Source organism: Amphibalanus amphitrite, unplaced genomic scaffold, assembly GCF_019059575.1.
Source record: "Amphibalanus amphitrite isolate SeventyFive unplaced genomic scaffold, NRLGWU_Aamphi_draft 001392F_arrow, whole genome shotgun sequence".
In the NCBI taxonomy this organism is placed as follows: domain Eukaryota; kingdom Metazoa; phylum Arthropoda; class Thecostraca; order Balanomorpha; family Balanidae; genus Amphibalanus; species Amphibalanus amphitrite.
Genome location: NW_024882885.1, coordinates 47,501 through 55,142, shown reverse-complemented (window position 1 = coordinate 55,142; position 7,642 = coordinate 47,501). Strand labels below are relative to the sequence as shown.

Below are 7,642 nucleotides of genomic sequence, written 5' to 3'. Positions count from 1 at the left end.
GGACTCCAGTTGAGGACCGTTTGAGGCCTTCTGATGGCCATTTGGCGCCAGCTGAGGGCCATCTGGCACCAGCTGGCGATTGACGTTAGCTGAGGGCCCTTTGAGGCCATCTGAGGGCCCTTTAAGGCCATCTGAGAGCCCTTGGAGGTCATCTGAGGGCCCCTTAAGGCCATCTGGGGCCCTTCGAGGCCATCTGAGGGCCCTTTGACACCATCTAAGGGCCCTTTGACACCAGATGAGGGCCCTATGCCGCTAACTGAGGGCCCTTTGAGGTCATCTGAGGGCCCTTCGAGGCCATCTGAGGGCCTTTTGAGACCATCTGAGGGTCCTTTAAGGCCATTTGAGGGCCCTTTGTACACGGTCTTCGGTGGTCTAAGGATTACCTTCGGCCGCCTCAAATGGGCCCTTATTCCTTCGAGCTGGGCCCCCCAACTCGAATGGGGGGAGGCGCCCTTGGCCATGTCGCAAGAGCATTAACAGTGAAGGGATAAATAGCAATTAGTGGCCACCATTGAAGAAGTGAAAATGACAACGAAACCCGGTGTTCCCAGGCGGTCACCCATCCAAGTACTAACCGGGCCCGGTGCTCCTTGACTTCAGTGATCGGACGGGAACTGGTATTTTCAGCATGGTATGGTCGTTGCCGACGAGAGCCGTCCATCTTCAACTCCTTTATCTGTAACATAAAAGATGACGTCACAACTCTGGCACTGATAAGCCTCAAACGCCACAGTCATTGCCTTTGGCCAAGCGGATGGCTTGAGTGATGGCGCTGCTCAGTCTCATTGCTTATGTGACCACCAAAAACACTGCCAAGTACCGATAGGTTACAACAAGCAAATGGCTCGCAAGCAATATGTAAAGGACGATGACACCAAACACATGAGTGAGAAGGGCAGTTGAAAATCGGCACAACTGAGAAATGACCCCCGTCAAATCTCGAGACAAAAGCGGCACTTACACCCACGCCGGCCGGGGGGGGGGGGGGTGCCGCCCCCCATAGTTTTTTTTCGCGATAGCTCCGAACGCCACGGCGATACAGAGATGAAGCTTGGCATACCTGAATTTCGATTCAAGCCGGATCTTTTGACACCAACCGCAATTTTCAGGTCATGTCAGGTAACCGACCTATGACCACTGGCGGATCCAGGGCTTCAGCGCGGGGTGGGGTATTCCAGGTCACGGAGCCAAACCTACATAGGTTACCCCCAAATCCTGTTTTCTCATCGGATTTAAGCCACTTATTTTTCGTCATAGTCCTGACACGAGTTTTTTGAAAAAAAAAGAAATGGTAGGACAACTGACCCCCAATTGCAGATCCAGGAGGAGGAGGCTTTTGGGACAAATACCCGGGCAGCGCCAGAAATCGACGAAAATTGGTGGGGCCGTTGGGGCCCTCAGAATGACTGGTGTATACAGCCGACCCAGGGCCGCCGGTGTGGAACCTGGCGTGGGACCATCAAAGGTATCGGTGTGGGTTCCCCAGAGGCAGTGGTGTGGGGCCCTCGGAGGCACTGGTGCAGGAACCACAAAGGATCCGGTGTGGGCCCTCTAAGGTGCTGGTGTGAGGCCCTCACATGGACGCCGTTGTGGTGCCTCAGACACTGGTGTGGCGCTAAGCCCATACCATTCACAGATGGCTGTGTGTGGGGCCCTTGGAGTTGTTGGTGCGAAATGCGAATGCTTAATAACCCAGTAGGACCTCTCAGAGACCGACAAAGGGCCCTCAGAGGCCGGTAACGGGCCGTATGATGCCAAAAATGGGCCTTCACAGGCGGCAAGTGAAGGCCGGCAGTATCTCGGCAGTATCTTCAGGAGCCCTGTGGAGTTCTTAGAGATCGGCATGGTACTCTCAGACGCCGGTGGGGCCGAGTCACCGATGTAGGACCTACAGAGTTACCGGTGGCTGGCTGCCAGAGGCACTGGTATCGGGCCCAGAGGCGCCGGTGTGGGACCCTCAGAGTCGCCGATGTGGGGCCTCAGGAGACACTGGTGTCTCAGAGGTGGCGGTGTAGGGCCCTCAGACGTGTCTGTGTGATGCCCTCACAGTCGCCGGTGAAGACTTTCAAAGGCATCGTTGTGGGAGTCCTCACTCCTCAGAGACACATGCATGGGGGCAAGGGGTCTTCAAGAGACCATCAAGGGTCAGCAGAGGCCTTCAGGAGCCCTGTGGGATCCTGGAGACTGGCGTGGTACTCTCAGGCGTCACTGGGAGCCCTCAGAGTCACCAGTGCGGAGCCCACAGAGTTGCAGGTAGGTAGCCGTCAGATGTGCCTGCTTAAGACCTTCAGAGGCGCCAGTGTGGGGTCCTCAGAGCCGCCGCCGATGTAGGGCCTTAAGAAATATTGGTGTTAGTCACTCAGATTGGCGGTGTTGGGCCCTCAAAGGCGCCGGTGTGTGACCCTCACAGGCGCCGTTATGGGCCCTCAGAGACACTGGTGTGGAGCCGTTCCATGCGGGTATGGGCCAGGACCCTAATTAGAGCTGACGCTTAATAGGTCAGCAAGGTCACTCAGAGGCCAGCACAGGGCTCTCAGAGGCCGGAGTGGGGCCCTTATGGAGATGTGTGATATGTGGGGACTCAGGAGCCCGTGACTCCGTGAGGTGCTCTCACTAGTCCTGCGGGTCTTATCTCTGTCGAAATAAGGCACGCTTGGACCCTGAGCGGCCCATTGCCACTGCAGGGCCTCTCGGGCCCATAGGGCATCATGCATCTAATGAGGCGGCACGCACCCCTTGTGCCCCCTGTAATTCTACGGACGGCCTGCTGATCTGTGCAATCTATGGAATCTGTGTCAGCAATCTAAAGAAGGGCCGTCCGTGAATACAACAGCGGGCAGAGCCTGGCGGCGCGGACTGGTGTGACTCCCGTTACGCTCGCCTGGAGCGCCCGAATCGCTGCGGCACTTGCGGTGCGGCGAGCGGTATCGGTGGGTGTCAGCAGAACGCTGTTGGGCCCGGCAGACTGGCGGTAGCCGAGCACTCGCTCTTAGGAGAGCGTCTGGACTGGCAGGCGTGTCCGCTAAGACAGCCTGAGCCAGAGCCAGTGGCAAGGTCCGTGTCAGTATACCGGGTCCGACCAGGGGTACCGGCGTGGCTACAATCAGAGGCGTCTTTAAGGGCGTGTTGCCCACCTCGCTCGACCGTAGCTCGGTGCGACCTTGAAGGTCGGTTGTGCGTGTGTCTCTCCGTCGTCAGCCTTCAGCCTCCTCCGTCTTCCTTCGCCTCCCTTCTTCAAAGTCCTGCTCCAGTTAGAAGTCGAATGTATTTGCACACAATTGGGCGACCATTGTACTAACAGTACCAAGTGGTAACGAATAGTGCGCATGCGCTATCATGTAGAACGGTGCACAGTTCCTGGAGGTCCACACGCGCAGTGGCGGACACATTAGGTACAGAGAATATATACACGATACAAACATATGACAACAAACATACACTCACGGACGGCCCTTCTTTAGATTGCTGACACAGATTCCATAGATTGCACAGATCAGCAGGCCGTCCGTAGAATTACACTAGCGGGCAGAGCCTGGCGGCGCGGACTGGTGTGACTCCCGTTACGCTCGCCTGGAGCGCCCGAATCGCTGCGGCACTTGCGGTGCGGCGAGCGGTATCGGTGGGTGTCAGCAGAACGCTGTTGGGCCCGGCAGACTGGCGGTAGCCGAGCACTCGCTCTTAGGAGAGCGTCTGGACTGGCAGGCGTGTCCGCTAAGACAGCCTGAGCCAGAGCCAGTGGCAAGGTCCGTGTCAGTATACCGGGTCCGACCAGGGGTACCGGCGTGGCTACAATCAGAGGCGTCTTTAAGGGCGTGTTGCCCACCTCGCTCGACCGTAGCTCGGTGCGACCTTGAAGGTCGGTTGTGCGTGTGTCTCTCCGTCGTCAGCCTTCAGCCTCCTCCGTCTTCCTTCGCCTCCCTTCTTCAAAGTCCTGCTCCAGTTAGAAGTCGAATGTATTTGCACACAATTGGGCGACCATTGTACTAACAGTACCAAGTGGTAACGAATAGTGCGCATGCGCTATCATGTAGAACGGTGCACAGTTCCTGGAGGTCCACACGCGCAGTGGCGGACACATTAGGTACAGAGAATATATACACGATACAAACATATGACAACAAACATACACAAACAAACATAACATATGTACACTACGCGATCGGGCACAGCTCGTCACTACACCCCCTCCCCCCCGGTTACGCTTCACTACTGTTAACGCCAGACCCCTTGAGACCCTAATTTTTCGCGATTATTTTTAAATGCGTGGAATAATTCCAACCATATTACAGGCCATACAGGTAAATCATATTCTAACCGTCCCCGTCCCTATTCCCAAGCATAGGCGGGGGCCGATTCCTGGTTTGCGCAATATGAGTGCCATCGTTAGACAATACGGTCAAAAGGGTTGAAGCGGCATTACTCCCCTGTGGTAAGAACTAAAAAGCAACATAGTTTTAGACAAAATAAAGCAATGATAACTAAATTGAGGTTACTAAAACGACTCTGATCACAAAAGTAGTTACTGGGAAGGCTTTCTAATCCATTTTTATTTAGTTTCTCGTTATAGGCGTAAGAAGTGTAAGTCTGAACGGGGGGGGGGATACTTGTACTGAATGCCCTTCCCAGGCTCCTGTCGGGGGGGGGGGGCATATGCCCCTAATGCCCCCCTGGATCCGCCAGTGCCTATGACATCATAAGTGAACCTCTGCATGGTCTTAACCCTTGCCCCACTGGGGTCTGCGTATAACGCGCCCTACTGGTGGGGGGGGGGGGGGGCTCTTCCATTCCCTTCTAGAATGTTCGACAACCTAGTAAAACGATCGGAAAATAAACATGAATAACAGAGACAAAGCAAAATACCTCTTGTAACATAATCAGATAGTCACCATAAACATAAAACAACATGAACATAGCCTTCAGATCAACGTCGAATATAACATAAACATACAACGTAATGACGGTAACGTAGCGTAGTGAAACAAAACTACCACTGCCGCCGCCACGACAGGCCACTGACCCAACCTATACCGTCACTCAGCCCACCGGGGGCGCCGCCCACAAAACAGAATAAGGTAGGTAAATTAACCCGCGCACCGACGGGGGTCTGCGCCAACTTCGCACCGACGGGGGGGGGGGCGGATGAACGCCCCCCCCCCTGAGATCTCGAGAACGAAGCAAGATAGCGACAAGCGGTAAACGGCATCGGATATGCACGGCCAAGATCTACAATTTTTACTAAGGTCATTTTCAGGTCAGGTCAAAGATGACGTCACAGGGGTCGAAAAAGTCAAAATGGCGGCGCTATGTAGATATGGAGAGTTTTTCTCGAATAACTTTCGAATTAGTCAAGATAGGAACAAACTAAGGGCATCATCGTGATCCTCTCGTCAATCCGCATCGAATGATATATATGTTGACCTCGAAAGGTCAAGGTCAAAGGTTGACCTCAGGTCACGTGACCTCGAGGTCATCATGTATATCATTCGATGCGTCTTGACGAGCTGAGCACAATGAGACCATCCACGCGTCTGTATCTTGTTCCTGTACGGAGTTATTGGCCAAAAACCTTTGGTGACCTTTGATGACGTCACATGACCTCACAGCTGCCCAACAGCAAAACAGACCTCAAGGTAGTGAAGGTTGATCGTATATGAAGTCATGTATGGTATATGGGGCCATTCCGACCCGTTTTAGTGGTAAAAACAGGGAGTTGATTTTTCCCCCATTGACTTATAATGGGGAGGTCGCGAAATTGACCTGACCTTAGGTCACCGATATCAAAATTCCGAGATATACAAATTGTAGCTACTAATGACCTAATAATATCCTGCGACTTTCAAAGGCCTCCGACATCTACTGTAGCTCTGGCACGGTGACAAAGTTGCAAAAAAGTGACTTGAGGTTGGGTCATTCAAAGTGACCTGGTGACCTGACCTTAAAAGGTAGGAGGTTCAAACTTGCACACCATGTGTAAAATTGATGAGGTTATAGTCATACCAAATTTCGCGGCGCTTCGCGCCGCGGTTTTCCCGCTATTCGCGAAAAACCTCAGGGGGGGGCGGATATCCGCCCCCCCGTCGGTGCGAGGGTTAAAAGCTGTGCGAACGAAGCAAGAAATTTTGGAAATGCTGAGCCACCGCACGACAGTCCCCGTCGCCAAGATCGTCGCCATGCAAAAGAACACGTAATAACCATGAAGTTGACATTTGACCAAAATATTCGGGAAAAATTTGCAGCATGTCCCGATAGTTCCTCTCTCTGCAAATTATAGTTGGGATACGCGAGAATGAAATGATGAATATTTTCTGTTTCAAAGCCAAAAACACATTCAGGTGTATAGTGCCTTTGTATTTGATATAAATGTGAATTTAGTTGTGACATTTGCATTCATAGCCTGGAATGGAAAATATTGCCCATTTTAGTGCCAATTTTTGCAATACGGAGTAGGCCCAGGCACCCTCAGTCGCCTCGAGAACTCTCGTTGAAAGGAACGAGGAGGAAGGGATCGGATGGTTTCGGAAAGCTGGTTCCAGGATTTGCCTGTTGAGAGGAAAAAGGACTTCTGGAAGGATGTGGTCCGGTTGGGAGGCATGGTGTAAGTGTTGGAGTTGCGTAGTGTTCTGCCGGTGTTTTCTGCACGTGTTTCTGGCATTATTATCGTGATATAATATGGCGTTTGGTGTCTTGGATTAGTGAATATATGATATAAAGTGAGTTTGTGTATTTGTCGTCTTACAGTCAGTTTCTCCCAGCCCAAGTCTTGTAGAAGTTTCTCGGTTGACGTCCTGGGGCCGATTCGAGATGGCGCACTAGGAAGCTAGTAAGACTAGGCGGCCAAGTGACACTTGATGGTAGTGACACTAAGCGGCATTTTACACCAATCGGCTAGTGGCTCAGCGCAAACCGAAATCGTCTAGTGACACTTGAAATCAAGTGTCACTAGGGCCTTAGTGCGCCAACGCGAATCGGCTGCAGAACATAGCCCCCGTCAAAAGTCACCCTGTTCTGTTTTGTAGCGTGTCAAGTTCGGCAGCGTCTTGTATTTTTATGTGTCCGTCATATATTGTGTTACAGCAGTCAAAGTAAGGTCTTATATACTTCTTGTAAATTTGGTCCAGAATGGGCCTTGGTATAGTTACGAGCGAGCGAGCGCAGCGAGCGAAGCGAAGTCTTTTCAATATAACGGAAAAATCTCAGTATGAACGGGCACGGCCCGGCCCGGCCCGGCCCGGCCCGGCCTGTAACGCTTTTGAGAGGCTTATATCTCAGCAACCGCTGGACCGATTGGCCTGCGGTCTTTTTTGCTGGGTAGCCCCATCCCTTCTACCCCGTAATTGACTACTTTTGATACATCTCAGTGACCGTCGTGGCACGTGCCACGTGAAAAGTCAAGGGTGTTCAAGCAGTTTTGCAAAAGTAATGATTTTGAGAGGCCCATATCTCAGCAGCGGCTTGAGCGATTGTATTGCGGTAATTTTTATAGGGTAGCTGCATCCCTTCTACCAAAGGTCGGATACTCTTGATCTATGTGAGTGACCCTCACTGCACGTGCAATATACAAAAAGAAGAGGTGCCAAATTTGTTCCCATTTCAGTAACTCGGTAATTACTGGGGCGATCTCGCTGAAACTTGGCATGCAGGT

The 7,642-nt window shown here is 52.4% G+C and overlaps 1 non-coding gene across 1 annotated transcript; it reads right to left on the bottom strand.

Annotated features, from left to right (window-relative positions):
- Positions 1-526: 526 nt before the first annotated feature.
- Positions 527-645, bottom strand: LOC122372726. Its single transcript, XR_006254922.1, has one exon. It is a non-coding gene; the product is annotated as a 5S ribosomal RNA (ribosomal RNA).
- Between the last annotated feature and the right edge of the window lie 6,997 nt (positions 646-7,642).